The sequence below is a fragment of the Ammospiza nelsoni genome, chromosome 2 (assembly GCF_027579445.1).
Source record: "Ammospiza nelsoni isolate bAmmNel1 chromosome 2, bAmmNel1.pri, whole genome shotgun sequence".
In the NCBI taxonomy this organism is placed as follows: domain Eukaryota; kingdom Metazoa; phylum Chordata; class Aves; order Passeriformes; family Passerellidae; genus Ammospiza; species Ammospiza nelsoni.
The window spans coordinates 116,792,720-116,810,353 of record NC_080634.1 but is presented as its reverse complement, the minus strand read 5'-3'; the positions used below and the strand labels follow the sequence as shown (position 1 = coordinate 116,810,353).

Below are 17,634 nucleotides of genomic sequence, written 5' to 3'. Positions count from 1 at the left end.
TGCAGAAGAGTGAGTCAGAAAATCCTGCAACACCATAATGAAAATTAGCAGACACAATGAAATTAATAGATGGGCTTGAAAGAGAAAAGAGAGAGAATGTTTTTATGGAGTGAGTCAGGAAATGTTGGAATTTGTCGTCACAGGATGTTATGGAAGCTGACAATTGCAATGTGAAGGGATCGGGCAATGTCAGGAACAGCAGGGTTATAAATGGATCCTACAGCCTGGGATGTGTCCACAACAAATTCTCAAATCCAGATGGATCCTACAGCCTGGGATGTGTCCAGTCCACAACATCCCAAATCCAGATGGATCCTACAGCCTGGGATGTGTCCACAACATCCCAAATCCAAGGAGTCACAGATGCTGATGACTAGCAGCAAAAGGATTTAAATATTTCTATTCTTAAATAGTTTTTCCTGTTCCCATTTTCAAAGACTGAGTACCTGCTTGGGTGAACCACTGATTTTAGCATTTCTTACATTCCTGCAGGTAATTTCTCTTCCTGGGGGAAATTTTCCCCATCTCACCAGCAGCCAAAGCAGGACACCAATCCTTCATTGCTGCAGAGGTTTGGAGCAGAAGGACTTTGGGGAGCATGGTGGACAACATAAACACAGAACTGTTAACCACTCTGGAAATGTGGTAAATCCAATGTGTGCTGTGCCTTGATGAAAATGTGGCAAATCCAATGTGTGATGTGCCTTCCCAGGCTGCCTGAGCTCCCTGTGCCTGCTGAACCACAAGTTCCACTTTTCCCCTCAGAACAAAATCCCTGAGAGCACTCAGGACACCGGGCAGGGCTGCAGCCTTTGGGTTTGAGACAAAGTCCACCACACTTTGCCCGTTCTTGTTAAGGCAGAAATACAGCGGTGATCTTCTGGACAGGGTCTAATCCGGGAAGGCTGGGAGGGAATGTGAGGAATGCTGAGCCTCCCACGTGGGAGGGACACGCTGCCCTGGTCTTCAGCTGGTGCCTGGGGTGAGACAGCAAACGGGACAGCAAAGAGCCTGCAGCCAGCACAGAAATTTGGGATGTTCCTTGGGATCAGCACGGGCTGGCCATCCTTCCTGCCAGGAGAAAAGGGGGCTGTGAGTATGCCAAGGATAAACTGGGGCCGGCTGCTGCTCGGTGGTTTTAGCCATAATGTTAATTCTGCTTACATAAGCTTAATACTTTCTGCAGTAATTCAGTGCAAAGAATTCAATCTTTTCTAAACTGCAGCTGAATGAAAATCAGTAGCACGAATTTGTGAGCTATTGGCTTAAATGCACTTGGAGGAATACTGCCTGCATGTATATATTCCTGTTTTACTGGGAGAAGGCAACTGCAGCTGGTTAGCACAGAGTACACAGCATTTCACAGGCTTCAGGGATCGATGGATGCAAAATCCTCCCAGTGCACCCCAGCTACACACAAACCAGCAGGCTGCACTCTTTTTTTTGGTGTTTTTTTTTTTTTTTTAGTGACACTTTGGTATGTAAAGCATTTTCCTTGGATGATTGATGCTTGAAACTTCTCGTATCCTAAAACAAGCTAAAATTAGAAAGGCTTCAAGCTATGCTTCCTACAGATCCATATATGTCATAGGATGTGGCTGTTGGCACTTGGGGATGATTGATTGTCAACTTTCACAGGCTGCTGAAGTGTCAAAGACGTGATTTTGAGTACCATGGCAAGAACAGAGTGGATAGAGTTAGTCAATTGTTTGTTTTGTGGGAAAATAAATATGAGGTGCTGCACTGTGTGGCTAATAAAGGGTTTGGAATGGCAGGCCCAGAAGGGAACTTGGGCCATGGGTGAGAGCAATTCTGAGCCCACAAACTGTGTGAGAGATTTTCTCCTAAGAAAGGAGAAAATTTTCTCTTTGTGAAATTCATTGGAGAGAAATTAAACTCTTCAGGAGTTTTGAAATGAAAATGAAAATTTTCTCTTTGTGAAATTCATTGGAGAGAAATTAAACTGTTCAGGAGCTTTGCCAGGGCAGTGCCAGCCCCCAGTCAGGGTTTCTGGCCACTTTTCCAGGCACCACATCCATTCATCCACCTTCCAAGTAATAAAACTTGCTTACAGTCCTCTCTTTAATGTCAGGAGATAAGTCTGTCTGTCTGTCTGCATCCTTTGGCAGCTTTGGGAGGCTGGAAATATGCTTGACATATCATCTGGGAAGCTGAGAACTCAAGACAGTCATTCCTTCAGGAAGCAGATTGTGAGTTTTAGGTTTGATGTCAGATATCCTGAAGGATGCTTGTTGTTCCCATCATTGCCAAGCAAGAAGCACGGGGAGGGAGCAACAAATCTCAGCTGAGACTCATCTTCATGAGTTTCTGTCTCCATTTAGCTCAGGGGAAAGGAACTCACTGGTTACTGGAGTGCAGAGTTGGGTGACACAAATCAAGGGCATAGGAGTCCAAATTAGATGTGGAGCACCATGGTGATGCCTTTCTGTCACTGAGAATTTGGGATCATTTAGGTGGGAAAAGACCCTTGAGATCCCTGAATCCAACCATAAACTTAACACTGCCAACCCCACCACTAAAAAATCTTCCTTAAGGGTCACATCTTCACTTTTAAATACCTCCAGAGGTAAAAGTAGGAAGGAACTGTGGAGAGATGAAGGATGAATCTCTGAGAACACCTGGGACTGCTTTAGAGGCCACAGTTTCTTTGAGGCACTGTACCTTTCTCTGTCAGGATGTTTGATTTGTGAGGAATAACTCTGTCACTGGATTTAAGAGAAGCTGAGTTTTGATGCCAGCTTGTCCAAGCTCATTTTTGACCATAGACTGCTGCCTGGGCTTGAACAGACAGGTGTCTGCTAAGGAAGGCAGGAGACTCTCTTGAAATGGAAAATGTAAACCCCTTTCCTCTGTATTATTATAAATTTGAAATTAAGGGGCTCTCAGGCAAAGATATGAGAATAACAGTTCTTTACTAGGAAGATTAAAAATAAAAATGCCATAGTACAAACAAAAAATCCAAAACCTTGACAGAGTCAGAGCAGTCCCTGCCCCCTGTGTGTCAGGGCGGTGTCCCAGCCCCATCCCAGGGGGGCTCAGCCCTCCTGCAGTGCCAGCTGTGGCTCTGCTGCAGCAGGGATCCTGCACAAGGGGGGAGTTTTCCTCTGCAGCTCCAGTGGAAGAGGCAGTTGCTCCTCTGGGAATGCAGTGGAAAGGCTGTTCTGCTGTCCCAGCGCCTCAGATTGGATCCAGGCAGGAATGCTTGGCTCCTCCCCTGGGCGGAGCATCTCCCCATGGGATGCTGGGATTGGATCAGCCCTGCAGGGACACTCAGTGGCCATGGACAGCAGAGATCTCCTGCAGGGAGGGTTGGCTGTGGGAGAGAGAAAGGAAAAACTGCCCCAGGAACAGCAGAGAACTGCCCCAGCTATGACAAATTGCAAATAGAGCACACACCCAGCTAAACCTGAGAAAATTACCCAGTTAACTTCCTTTCACCTTTATGAGAAAAGGGAGAAAAGAATTTGTGGGAATAAAATCAAAGTATCAATGCACTGATGAAAAGATGAAAGCAGAACTGCACCTTCTTCTTTTGGTAAGATTATTTGCTTCTGGGTTGTCCATTCTCCTTGAAAAGTAATCACTTTTTTCCCCCCATCATATTGATATGTGACAGCTATCAAACCTTCTCCTTCTCATGGTGTTTTCACTGCTTTCTCACCAAACTCTCCTGTTAAGCAGCCTGCAGGAGAAATGGCTGAGAATACGCTCACCTTTCACTCCTTTTTGCTCACTGGATGGCCATGAAGGTCTCCTCCACCCTTGCTGTTTCCGTGATTTTGTGACATTTTGAAGCAGAACAGAACTTATCTGTGTTTCCTACTTCACTGGAAAAGTCTGGAGCATATTTCTGAAGCTGCAGAGGCCCCTTCCTCGCGTGTGCAGAGGAAGATGTCACACAGAGAGCCTTCCTGCCAGCTAGCTGGGGTTTGCTGAGAGGTGTGGGAAGAACCTGTTAGCACCTCTCCTTCCCCAGCAGTGCAATCCTCAGGAGAACCTATCCCCAGAAAAAGAACCATTGCACAAAGCAATGCAAGAACCTAGAAGAACGGATTTTTTTAAAGTGTTTTTTTTTTTTTTTTTCCATAACTGTGTAGCACCAGAGTGGAGCTCAGTGGATCAAAGAGAAACCAAATCCCAAAGAAGGGATCTTCTCCCTCTCCATAAATCCCTAACAGGAAAGTGGGGCCAGGTGGTGGTCAGGCTCTGCTCCTCGGTAACAAGGGACAGGAAAGGAAAGTTCAGGAAAGTTCCACGAGAGTGGAAAGTGAAAGGAGAGGAAAGGAAAGAGGAAAGGAAAAAAAAAAAAAAACAAAGGCAAGGAAAGGGAAAAAAAAAGGAAAGGAAATTTCAAGGAAAGGACATTTCAAGGAAAGGAAAGGAAATTTCAAGGGAAGGGGAAGGGGAAGGGCAGGAAGGGGCGGAAAGGGAAAGGGAAGGGAAGGGAAGGGAAGGGAAGGGAAGGGAAGGGAAGGGAAGGGAAGGGAAGGGAAGGGAAGGGAAGGGAAGGGAAGGGAAGGGAAGGGAAGGGAAGGGAAGGGAAGGGAAGGGAAGGGAAGGGAAGGGAAGGGAAGGGAAGGGAAGGGAAGGGAAGGGAAGGGAAGGGAAGGGAAGGGAAGGGAAGGGAAGGGAAGGGAAGGGAAGGGAAGGGAAGGGAAGGGAAGGGAAGGGAAGGGAAGGGAAGGGAAGGGAAGGAAAGGAAAGGAAAGGAAAGGAAAGGAAAGGAAAGGAAAGGAAAGGAAAGGAAAGGAAAGGAAAGGAAAGGAAAGGAAAGGAAAGGAAAGGAAAGGAAAGGAAAGGAAAGGAAAGGAAAGGAAAGGAAAGGAAAGGAAAGGAAAGGAAAGGAAAGGAAAGGAAAGGAAAGGAAGCCTCAATTTGCACTAAGGGAAGTTTAGATGGGATATGAGGAAAAAATAGTGCAAGGAAAGGGTTGTTGAACATTGGGATGAGCTGCTCAGGACAGTGCTGGATCTTGATTCCTGTAGGGATTTAAAAGCTCTGCAGATGTGGCATCTGGGGACATGGGGCACTGGTGGCCTTGGTTTGCTGGGGGAATGGTTGGGTGTGATGATCTTAAAGGCCTTTTCCAACTTAAATGGCTCTGTGATTCCAAGACAGACACCAGGACACATCAGAGCTCAGAGTGCACAGAGAGAGGGTGAGGTGACTGTGGGATCCTGACCCTGGGCTGTGGGGCTGGGCTCAAGGCACGGTGATTTCTGCTCTGCTGAGCTCCAGTGTCACAGACATCTTTTATGAAAAATCCTTTCCTTAGGATTTTTCCTCCTGAGAAGCTGAGAGGCCTCAGGAACAAAATGTAAACAATGATTGTCTGCTGCTGTGGAATGCAACAGGTGCATCTGTGATTGGCCCATGTTGGTTGTTTCTAATTAATGGCCAATCACAGTCAGCTGCCTTCGTTATCATTCCTTCTTTTTCTATTCTTAGCTAGTCTTCTGATGAAATCCTTTCTTCTATTCTTTTAGTATAGTTTTAATATAATATATATAATAAAATAATAAATCAGCCTTCTGAAACATGGAGTCAGATCCTCATCTCTTCCCTCATCCTCAGACCCCTGTTAACACTGTCACACTCCAGGATGGGGTCCTGGCTGGATGCCACTGTCCTGTCAGCTCCAATTTGCAGTCCCTGCCCTGGCGGGGCCCAGCAGGGGCTGCAGGTGAGCTGGAGCCCTTTGCTGAGCAGTGCTGAGCCTGCCTGTTGCCAGCCTGAGCCTTCAAAATCACATTACCCTGATGAAATCTGCAGCACCAAGCACAGGAGCTGCCTTCTTCCCCAATGCCCAGCCTGTATTTCCCTTACCACCATGGGAGGATTTTTTTTGTTTGTTTAATATTTTATTCTGACAAAAGCCAAGCACTTCCACAATAGTCTCAAAATAAATAAATCAAACAGGCACATTCTCTTCCAGCTCCCCTCTGGCCAGGGAGGTGACAGTTTTGGCATGGCACTGCACAGGAGTGATTCTCAGCTGCCAGTCATGGAGCAGGAATATTGGCTTCCTGTGGCCTCCAGTACTTTTCCATCTGCATTTGAGTCTTACTGGGTTTTAATGATGGGTCATGCTGCACCAAGTTGAAATGGGTTGGATACTGGTGTCTGTGTGGCCTTAATCAGATAAATCACTCTAAGAAAATTATATTCAGCTTCTGGCCAGCCTCAGGCTGATTTGGGGGGAGTTTTCAGTGTGGCAAATCCAGAGACAAATACAGGAGGTGGAAGAAGCAGCTCTTGGAGGGCCAGAATTTGGGTGGGGAGTTGTGGGAATCCATAAAATCAGAGGGCTTTGGGAAAGCTGCAAAAGGCAGAACTCAGAGGCAGCAGAACTGGGATTAGAGCTAAGCAGTAGCCATGAGATTGGTCAGCAAAAAATTATGTAAGAAGTAGAAAAGCAAGGACAAATAGAACAATGGTTTGTGTGTTAATGCTTGTCTGGTTAGCAGAACATTCCATCAAGCCTTGAAAGTAGCCCATGTAACACTGAAATACTCACTGGAGCAACACCTACTGCCAAAGCAGTAGGTCTTATTATAGTGAGCATTTTTAAGAAAAATTATAGTGAGTTATTTTAGTATTTTAAAGAAAAAACAGAGTATTTTTTAAGTATTAAGTATTATTATAATGAGTGTTTTTAAGAAAACAAAGAGTATTTTTAAAGAAAAAACATAGGAAAACAAGATCTGCTCATCAGTATGATGAAAACTGTAAAAAGTTATTTCATGCCTTAGAATGCTGCGAAAAAAGTTTCAGCAGGTTTGTTTTTACCCCAGCTGGCTTCAGCAATGGCTTTGAAAGAACTAGATCAAGTTAGGTGTTAGTTAAGTAAACAAATGTTCCAGACTGCAAGGCAAGATGTATTCTATCACCATCTGTGTGGCAGTTGTCTTTTGTCAAGTGGGCAGTTTGCCTTATCTCTTGCACAGTCACTCTTCCCTCTGAGGGGACACCTGCTGATAACAGCCATTGAATGTCACTGCATGGCTGATAAGAACCGCAGCATCCCACTGGGAGATGTGAGCCCAGAGGGAGGAGCCAAGCATTCCTACCTGGATATAATCTGGAGATTCTGGAACACCAGCACGGCTTCTGCACTGGATTCCCCACAGGAACAGCAGCTGCCTCTTCTCCCACTGGATCTTCAGAGGAAGATGCACCTTTCTCCAGGATCCCTGTTCCAGCAGAACGACCCCTGACACTGCAGGAGGGCTGAGCCACAATTCCAACGGGACTGCTGCCAACAGCCTGACCCACAGGGTGTCAGGTTGGGTTCTGACTCTGTCAGTGTTGTTTTGGTTTACTGCATTGTTTATTTTATCCTTTTATTTTTCTTCCCTAATACAAAACTGTTATTTCCTGCTCCCATATTTTTTTTGCCTGAGAGCCCCTTAATTTAAAATTTATTGCAATTCTGAGGGGTGGGGAGGGTTTACATTCTCCATTTCAGGGGAGGCTCCTGCCTTACTTAGCAGACTCCTGTCTTTCCAAACCAAAACAACAAACTAATGCCACACCCACTGCAATCAGTGATATATTAACAAATGTTAACAGTGTTAGACCCTTCAAAATAAAACAATTAATTTTCTTTTACTAGCACGTAGAGACAGTTGTGAAAAATGTGAAAGGCTGTGTTATATGAGCCTGTCTGATGATAATAAATCCATCCACAGGGAGTCACAGCTGGGCTGTGGGGAGGACACCCCCACCTGATCCCCAGCACTGGGGAGACTGTGGGGAAGGAGGAGGGAGGAAAAACATCCAAGGATGGGTCCTGGGACTGGGTTTAACTCCAGCTCCAGCTCACGCTGCCTGTGCCAAGAAATGAGAATGGGCAGGGAGCTGAGGAGCATTGCCAGAGTGGAGGAAACCAGGAAACCAGGACAGCATCCCAGAAAGAAGAGAAAGATCCCCAAGTTCAGATATCAGACAAAATTTGGAGTCATGGAGTCCCAGCATCACTTGCTTTGGGGGGCTAATAAGAATTTCTGCTAGAAACTGGGATCCTGTCCTCCCAGGATTGGAGGCAGAATTTTGTGTGCACAGGTTTGTCTCCAGGCTGTGGGGAGCTGTAATGTGATGCAGCCGTGGCAAAGAGGAATGTGATGAGTAGCTGTCCCAAGGAGTTATTTTCAGAAGTATAGGGGATATCTGGTCACACTGCAAAGCTCTGCCCTGGCACCTCCTTTGGGACAGGTCCTGTGCAGTGCTTTAATCCTGACTAAAAAGGTTCAACCCACACTGAAGAGATAACGGAGAAGAAATTTCAGTAATTGCTGTAATTATTAAAAATTAACTGGGGAGAAGAAATTCCAGTAATCCAGGTCTGGCACTGTCCAGTTTATGAGAGGAGGCAACAGGACCTTGGTTGGTGTAGAACAGCAACATTTCCAAATTGGAAATTCCCAAAAAATGTTGGATAATGACAGTTGTTTCATACTCAGGAACAGAGAAAGCATAAAGCTAGGGAAGGAATTTATTCCAGAGGAATGGGCAATAATATCTCTTTGGCAGATGTGCACGTGTCAGGAGGAACATGGGATGTAAAGCAAGGAGGGACAGTAAATACTGGGTGTGCAGGACCTGTAGTGTGCCAGAGACACCTGGAAAAAGTTAATTCAGCCTGTGCTGAATGTCCTTAGCAAATGATGTCCTTAGCAAATGATCCTGCACTTCTGTTCTTATTTTTAACCCGGGGTGATCTTTGTCTGACTGTTCCTGTTCCAAACCTCACCATCAGCCTTTTGGAGAGAGGAAGAGCTCTAAGAGGTTTTAGCTCTAAGAGGAAGAGATGTTTTGGTGCCTGCTGTCTGAAGGGAGCTGTGTTGAAGTCATGTCTGCTCCAAGTGGAAGATCAGAGAGCTGGGCTGACACTTGATCCCTGCCTGGGATAATCCTGGGAGCTGCTGGAGCCTCCTTAGGATAGGGACAGAGCCCAGCCCACAGTGCCCAGGCTGGCAGCAGGGCTTGGGGACATGGCACACATGAAGGTCAGAGCTCCTGCAGGGTTCTGCTGTGTCAGGATGGATTTTGGGGCTCCAAATTAGACGCTGAGCTGGCAGCAGGAACTCAGGAAGTTCTGCCTTGCTTGGGGCCACCACCTGTGGGATTGTGTCCTGTGGGATTGTGTCCCTGTGTCCCCTCAGGTGATTTCCCACCTGCAGGGCTGCCCCAGCCAGGGAGGAGCTGGAGCTGCTGCAGAGCCCAGAGGAGGCTCCAGGATGGGCAGAGGATGGAGCAGCTCTGCTGGCAGGAAAGGCTGGCACAGCTGGCATTGCTCACCTGCACAGGAGAAGCTTTGGGCTGAGCTCAGGGTGGCCTTGCAGGGCCTGGAGGAGCCCCAGGAAAGCTGGAGAGAGACAATTGCCAGGGGATGCAGGGACAGCACACAGGGAATGGCTCCACACTGACAGAGAGTAGTGTTAGATTAGATATCAGGAAGCAATTTTTCCCTGTTAGGGTCAAAGGCACTAGAACAGGTTTCCTAGAGAAATTTTGGTTGCCCCTGGATCCCTAGAAGCATTTCTCAGGGTCATTCTCAGTTTTCTTTCTTTCTTGCAAAAAGAAAACCCAACCAGCTGCCTTTTCGTCAAAAACTGACTCCAAGCAGGAGTCCTTATTTTCCTGTGGGTTGGATGAGCTTTTTGTACAAGGCATTTCCTCTAAAGGAGTTTGATTAAAACAGAAAGGTTCCACAAAAGCAAATGTCAGTGATCCTCTTATACTTTGCCTGATTTTTTTTTTTTTTTAATGAAGTGTTTCTCCTCTTTCTTTGTCTTCAGGGGCTGGGAGACACCCTTTGTGTTGAGAAGATGCCAAAAAGAGAATTCTGATTCCTGTAGCCCGTGCCCCTGCTGCCAAAGCTCAGCCTTGTAAACCCAATAAAAGACTCCAGAGTTTCCAATTGCTTCAAGAGTTGATGGTTTAATATCAGAAGCCCGACTCTGACTGACTCCAGCTGATTTAATGGGCTGAAGGAAACAAGGACAGGTATATTTACTGCTCCTCTATGTTTTACTGTCCTGTATGAAAGATTAATGAGCCCTGAACTTGTGGGCAGCCAGTGTTCCTGGCCTGGCTCACCCTAAAGAGGAGCTGGAGGGGGTTCTGACACCCCCTTGTCTGGGTGAGCACAGCACACCCTGATCTGGGTGGGTCATGGTTGTGTCCTCCTGAAAAAAAGAGGGGTTGAGAGGGGGAATATAAACTAGAGACCAGATAAAATGATTATAAGCAGAGCAAGTTGTACTATATGCAGGTTTATTTTTTAAAATATAATTGTCATAAAATCACGGAATCATTGAGGTTGGAAGAAACTCCCAAAATTATCCAGCCTCACTATCAACTCAGAGCCACCAAAATCACCCCTGAACCATGTTCCCAAGTGCCACATTGAGACCCTTCTTGAACAATTCCAGGGCTGGCAGCTCCACCACCTCCCTGGGCACCTCATTTCAATGCCTGACCACTCTTCCAGGGAAAAAGATTTTTTTTATACCTAATCTGAACTTCTCTGGGTACAACTTGAAGCCATTTCCTCCCATTCTTTCACTTGACAATCATTTTTCGTGTTTGAGAAATGCCATTCCTGTGAAGTCACCTGGCAAGGAAGGCCCCAGAAATAAATCTATAAACACTCAGCTGGACACTGCCCTTGTGTGAATCTATAAACTGCCCCAAGCTGCACACCTTGGAGCTCGAGTTTCATGGGGCAGAGTGGAAGAAGGATAAAATAAAACACAAAAGCTGTGGCCACCCTGGCTGCAAGAAGACCTGAACTCTGTAAGGGGGCAAGGGAGCAAAGATTGGAGCTCTTCAGCTTGGTGTTTGGGCAGGGTTTGTTCCATCAGCCATTTATTTTATTAACTTAGTGACTCTTAAATGTACTCAGGGTGTCCCCCTGTGCAAGGTGAGGGATGCCAGCACCAGCCCAGGGTGCAGAAATGAGGGAGATCCTCTCCAGCACCAGACACCTTTCACAGAGGGAATGTTGGTCACAACATCCCCGGGGAGCTCCAGGCTGGGCAGAGGGGCTGGAGAGCTGGAAAGGCCCTGGGGGTGCTGTGACAGGGGCTGGGCACGAGCCCAGGGGTGCCCAGGGGGGCAAGAGGCCCCTGGCAGCTGGGCTGGATGGGGAATTGTGTGTGCAGCAGGAGCAGGGCAGGGATTGTCCCTCTGTGCTGGCTCTGAGAGGCCCCTCCAGGGCTGGGCCCAGTTCTGGTGATGCCTTGTGCAGGCTGCCCCAGAGCAGAGGCTGGGCAGAGCTACAGAATAAAGCAGGGATTTATTCACAGCATCTCCTCCATGGATGCACCTTGGGCAGCACCAGAGCCCAGCCAGGGCTGCACCCAGGATGAACCAAAATGGCCCCAAAATGCACGGCCGGGCACGGGCTCTGTCCCTGGGATCAGTTCTGCTCCATTTGCACCTTGCAGTTCATTGTCCCATTGCAGCTTTAGCCCTGCAGTCCCACCCTGCTTGTTTTTGTCTCTCCAGCCCACGGGGTTTGTGCTCCTGGGCTGAGATTTGGGTCATTTGTCCTTGGTGCCCAGCTGGAGCAGGAATTGTTTTGTCTCCCTGCTCTGTGCACAGAGCTCACCATTCCATCATGTGAACACAGCCCCACACACTAAAGCAGCACAGAATGTGAAAAATAGAAAAGAATATAAGTAATTTATATATACAGAATATAAAAAACATAAACTCTGAGGCATCCTGGCTCCTGCAGGAGAGCCCTGGAGGGGCTGGAGCGTGTCCAGGGCAGGGAACGGAGCTGGGCAGGGGCTGGAGCTCCAGCAGGGGCTGAGGGAGCTGGAAGGGGCTGAGGCTGGAGCAAAGGAGGCTCAGGGGCCCTCGTGGCTCTGCACAAGTCCCTGCCAGGAGGGCACAGCCGGGGGGGTCGGGCTCTGCTCCAGGGAACAGGGACAGGAGCAGAGGGAGCGGCCTCAGGCTGGGCCAGGGCAGGCTCAGCAGGGACAGCAGCAGCAATTTGCCCATGGAAAGGGAGCTCAGGCCTTGGCAGGGGCTGCCCAGGGAGCTTTGCAGTGCCCATCCCTGCAGGTGTCCCTTGGAGGTGGCACTGACTGCTCTGGGCTGGGGACAAGGTGGGGATCAAAGTTTGGACTGGATGATGCTGGAGGTCTTTCCCAGGTCTTTCCCAGGCTCAGAGATTCCATGGTTCTGTGTTTAGCAGCAGCTGGGGCACACAGCAGTGGCACCTTGGCCATGGGGGGCTCAGCACTGCAGCCCCTGCGGGAGCTCTCCCCTCTCAGGGTCACAACCTGTGACCGTGTTCACAGGGGTCCGAGGATGAGGGAAGAGACGAGGATCTGACTCCATGTTTCAGAAGGCTGATTTATTATTTTATTATATATATTATATTAAAACTATACTAAAAGAATAGAAGAAAGGATTTCATCAGAAGGCTAGCTAAGAATAGAAAAAGAAAGAATGATAACAAAGGTTTGTGTCTCAGACAGAGTCCAAGCCAGCTGACTGTGATTGGCCATTAATTAGAAACAACCACATGAGACCAATCCCAGATGCACCTGTTGCATTCCACAGCAGCAGACAATCATTGTTTACATTTTGTTCCTGAGGCCTCTCAGCTTCTCAGGAGGAAAAATCCTAAGGAAAGGATTTTTCAGAAAATGTGTCTCTAACTACATCCTCTGCTCCAGCCTGGATCCTCACCCACCAGATCCCAGCCCCAGGTACCTTCGAACCCTCAGAAACACAGAAAAAAAGTCAGAATCTGACCAGAGAGTAGATGTGAAGTGTGAGTTAAACAGCCAGGAAATCATGAAGAATGTGGGCATGTGGTTGATCAATACTCACCTGAAAAAAAGCTCAATCCAAAACCTAAAACAGAAAAAAATGAGGTTTGTTTTAATGTATAAGTATTCTAAAAGCATTGATAAGTATTTATGGAGTCAGGGGTATTACTCAATTTACAAAAGCACTGCAAAAAATGCTTTGAGGGAACAGAAAATTTTGTGGTAGAGCAAGTAGGTAGAGAACTGTACTGACAAACATGGTTTCCCATAAAAAAATAGGGGAAAATAATTATAATTTTATTTCTGATGCTGACATGGCAATATGCTATAGAACAGTTTCAGATATAAGAAATAAAATAAGAATATAAACATAAATAGTATAAATATAAATAAGAATATAAATAAGACTATAAATAAGAATATAAATAAGAAATAAATGTTCACCAAATGGCATTTTTTATTTTGTGAAAAACATGTTTCACTCCTTGGAATTCATCTTGAAACAGACTGGAAACATTTCAAAGAGTCACAATATCAAAAATATTTCATTTCTGCTGAGCTTTCAGGAGAACTTTTTTGAATTTCCAACCTCTTTGAAGGCAATATTGTATCACATTTCCCTTGCATCCCATTTTATACCAATGCTGTGCCCAGCAGCAAATGAACCCGTGATCAGCTGGATTTGGAGCCTTCTGCTCTACACAGAACTCTGCAGGACATGTGCAAGGGAGGGTGGGCTTTATTTTTTAAATTTGGAAGCTTTGGTATACTTAGTTTCAAGCCAAATGACCTGAAACTTCCTTCCTGACAAGCCCTTGTTTTGAACCAGATCAAAAAATATTCCATTTGGACACCTTCCCCTTGGCTTTTGCTCTCTTGCTGGCCCAGAACAGGAAAAGGCTGATAATAAATTAAAAAAAAAAATAAAATAAAAGCAGATTAAACTCAGCAGCTCAGAGGGATCCATTTGTCAGAGCCATAACTGAGTGAGCATTTCCTGGCACTTCAATCAGGCTCCATCTCATGCCCTGCAGCAGACAAAGGAGCTCAGATCAGTCAGGGCTGGGGAAACCCTGGGGGCAGATAAGGCTGAGGGAAGCAGTGGGAGTTTGGTCAAACCTGGGTTTAAGCCTTTGTTTCCCGGGCTCACATCCTTGGCTGGTGTTGTCCTTCCCTCGGGGTTAAGGGCACAGAGGGAGGCTGCAGGTTCCCTGCTCCCAGAGAGGCTCCAGGCAGGGATGCAGATCCTGCAGCACATCCCGGTGCCCGGGCTCCATCCTCGGAGCTGCACAGCTCCAGGGTGACCCCGACCTTCCCCTGGGCTTTCCATCACTGCCTCATACTGACCCTTTCCCTTTCCCTTTCCCTTTCCCTTTCCCTTTCCCTTTCCCTTTCCCTTTCCCTTTCCCTTTCCCTTTCCCTTTCCCTTTCCCTTTCCCCTTCCCTTTCTCCCTTTCCCTTTCTCCCTTTCCCTTTTTCCCTTTTTCATTTTTTCACTTTTTCCCATTTTTTCACTTTTTTCTTTCTTTTTTTTTTCCTTTTTCACCCTTTCCCTTTTCCATTTTCCCTTTCTTTTTTTTTTCTGATTTCCCTTTTCCCCTTTCCCTTTATCTATTTCCCTTTCTATTTTTCCTTTCCCTTTTCCCTTCCCCCTTTTTTTCCTCTTTTTTCCTTTCCCTTTTCCCATCTCCCTTTTTTCCCCTTTCCCTTTTTTCCTTTTTTCCTTTTTCCCTTTTTCCCTTTTCCCCCTTTCCCCCTTTCCCCCTTTCCATTATTCCCTTTCCTTTTTCTCCTTCCTCCCTTTCCCTTATTCGTTTTCCCTTTCCTTTTTTTCCATTTTCTGTCTTCTTTTTTTCCAATTTCCCTTTCCCCTTTATCTCTTTCCCTTTCAATTTTTCCCTTCCCCCTTTTTCCTTCCCCATTTTTCCTTTCCCTTTTTCCTTTCCCTTTCCCTTTTCCCCTCTTCCTCTTCCCCTTTCCATGATTCCCTTTCCTTTTTTTCCTTCCCCCCTTTCCCTTATTCCTTTTCCCTTTCCTTTTTTCCCCCCCAATTTCCCCTTTCCTTTTATCTCTTTCCCTTTTTCCCTTTCCCCCTTTTTCCTTTCCCTCTGCCCCTTCCCCTTCTTCCTTTCCATTTTCCCCTTTTCCTTTTTCCTTCCCCTTTTCCCCATTCCCTTTTCCCCTTTCCTTTCCCTTTCCCGCTTCTTTTCCCTTTTTCTTTTTTTTTTTTTTTTCCCTTCAAAATGAGCCAACAGGGCAAAAAACCACAAAAACACAGAAACCCTTCACAACCTTCCACTTATTTGTGCAGTGGGCAGGGACCAAAAAAATTAATCTGTTTTCCTTATTCCTTCAGGCAGAAGCCTTGGAGCGTGTGATTGGATTCCCATCAGTGCCAGGGCAGAGGGGGCAGCTCTGGGGGCTCAGGGGGGCACAGACCCTGTCCCTGCAGGTTGGATTGAGCTCTTTCCTCACTCAGAGAGGCATTTTAAAAACTTTTATTCTGTTTTTTACTTTCATTTGGAGGGTGAGGTAATACAGGTGTTACAATTCACGTTATCACAATCAGAAGCTATTTCCTAATTACAATACACTATCAGTTTTTGCTACACATGCTGCAAATGCCTTAATAATAATAATATAATAATGCCTAAATAACAATAATAATATAACGATGCCTAAATAATAATATAATAATATAACTAATATTATATAAATAATAATATACAATATATAAATAATATATAACAATAAGTAAATAATCTAAAATTACTCTTTGTGCGTCTTAAACACAATGCATCTTTCATAGTTCTATTTCTCTAAAGTATCCAGTCTTTTTTTGTAAGGCCATTATTCAAAACTTGTTTTTAGTTCATTTTTTCTTTTAACGGTGTCTGTCTTACTCTATGGTATTTTTAAGGCAGTATTTTATTTATTTCAAGGTTTGCATAGAGATGCACACTGTGTGAGCCTTCTGTTAGGTTTTGAGAATTTTCTACAAATCCATGTTTCTCACACAGATATGCCAAGGGCTCCTTCCAGGAGAGCTCCAGGCAGTGAGGGTGAGGCTGTGCTGCACCTTTCTGGTGGCCCCAGCATTTCATAACCTGCACTGCTTATTGAAACAGGCAAAATTGCCTGAGTTAAAGCCTGAATGGCTCCAAGCCAAATGCCCCAGTGCAGCAGGAGGGATGTGGGAAGGGCTGGGGGCACTGGAGAGCACCAATGCCACGCTGTCACAGACTCACAGAATTCCCAGAATTCACAGAATTCCCAGAATTCCCAAAATCACAGAATCCCTGGGTTGAAAGAGACCTCCAAGACCATCGAGTCCAGCCCAGCCCCAGCTGAACCCTGGCCCCCAGTGCCACATCCAGGCTTTGTTAAACACACCCAGGCATGGGGACTCCACCACCTCCCCGGGCAGCCATTCCAGAACTTTCTCACCCTTTCCATAAAAACCTTTTCCCTGCTATCCAACCTGTATTTCCCTGGTGCTCTGCCAGGTGCTGGCCTCGTGCTGGAGGAGGGATGGGGAAGTGAAGGGTTAATGGAACTCAGGGCCTGGAAAGCAGCACAGAACAGGGATGGGAGCAGCTGAGAGGGCTCAGCCCAGCCAGGGGGATGAGGAGGAGCTGCCTGCTCCATGTAGGTCATGGCTGAGGCCAAACCTGTGAGTCCTGGCCAGTGTGAGGCCGTGGGGATGAGGATGAGGATGGGCTGAAAGCCACAGAGCCCTGGCTGCCAGCCCTGAGCCATCCTCAGAGGGCAGGGAGAGCTGAAAGCCCTGCAGAGCCAGAGTTCACCCTGCTCTTTGAGGTGCTGAGGTGGCTTTGGCATCCTCAGGGAGGATTTTGGGAAGAAATCCTTCCCTGTGAGGGTGGGCAGGCCCTGGCACAGGGTGGGCAGAGCAGCTGTGGCTGCCCCTGGATCCCTGGCAGTGCCCAAGGCCAGGTTGGACGCTGGGGCTGGAGCAGCCTGGGACAGTGGGAGGTGTCCCTGCCATGGCTGGGGTGCCACTGGATGATTTTTAAGGTCCCTTCCAACCCATTTTGGGATTCCATGACCTTATCAATGCACCCAAATATCTTAAAGGCAGGTTCCAAGGGGATGGAGCCAGACTTTCCAGTGGTGCCCAGGAGCAGGACAAGGAAAAAAACTGCAACACACAAAGTTTCATCTGAATATGAAGGAAAACTTTCCTGTGGGGGTGACAAAGCATTGGAAGAGGCTGCCCAGGGAGGCTGAGGGGTTTCCTTCTCTGGAGATGCTCAAAACCTGCCTGGACATGATCCTGTCAGCAGGAAAAAACCTTTCTGTGCCCTGAGGGATGGAAGCAGGACTGGAGGCAGCCCCAGGAGCACTGACGGGCACAGGAATCAGCTGTACCCAACACTGGCTGCCCACTTATCCTGTTCACTGCTGATGCTGAGAGCTATTTGGGCCTTATTTGCACAAGTTGCAGTAGAATTTTACGTATTTTGATCTCATTAAGTGAGCACTGTCCAGCCCCCTCCCCATGGCCGAGGTGCTGTTATAAAATCAGGGAATTTAAATCATGCACAGTGAGGTACCTGGTGTGTCTTGTCCACCAAAGGTGTGGGATTAGAGTCACACAATCACAGAATGGTTTGGGTTGGATGGGACCTTAAAATTCATCTCATTCCATCCCATTCCATGGGCAGGGACACCTTCCACTGTCCCAGATTGCTCCAACGCCATCCAACCTGGCCTTGGACACTTCCAAACATTGGGCAGCCACAGTTTCTCCAGGCAAAACCCATCAATTTTGCATCAGTAGAATTCTAATCCTGTAAAT

At 46.8% G+C, this 17,634-nt stretch overlaps 1 long non-coding RNA gene across 1 annotated transcript; it reads left to right on the top strand.

Annotated features, from left to right (window-relative positions):
- The first annotated feature begins 946 nt into the window (after window positions 1-946).
- On the top strand, window positions 947-9,943 carry LOC132086112 (uncharacterized). The gene is made up of 2 exons (XR_009420361.1): window positions 947-1,092; window positions 9,822-9,943. It is a non-coding gene; the product is annotated as an uncharacterized LOC132086112 (long non-coding RNA).
- Window positions 9,944-17,634: the final 7,691 nt, after the last annotated feature.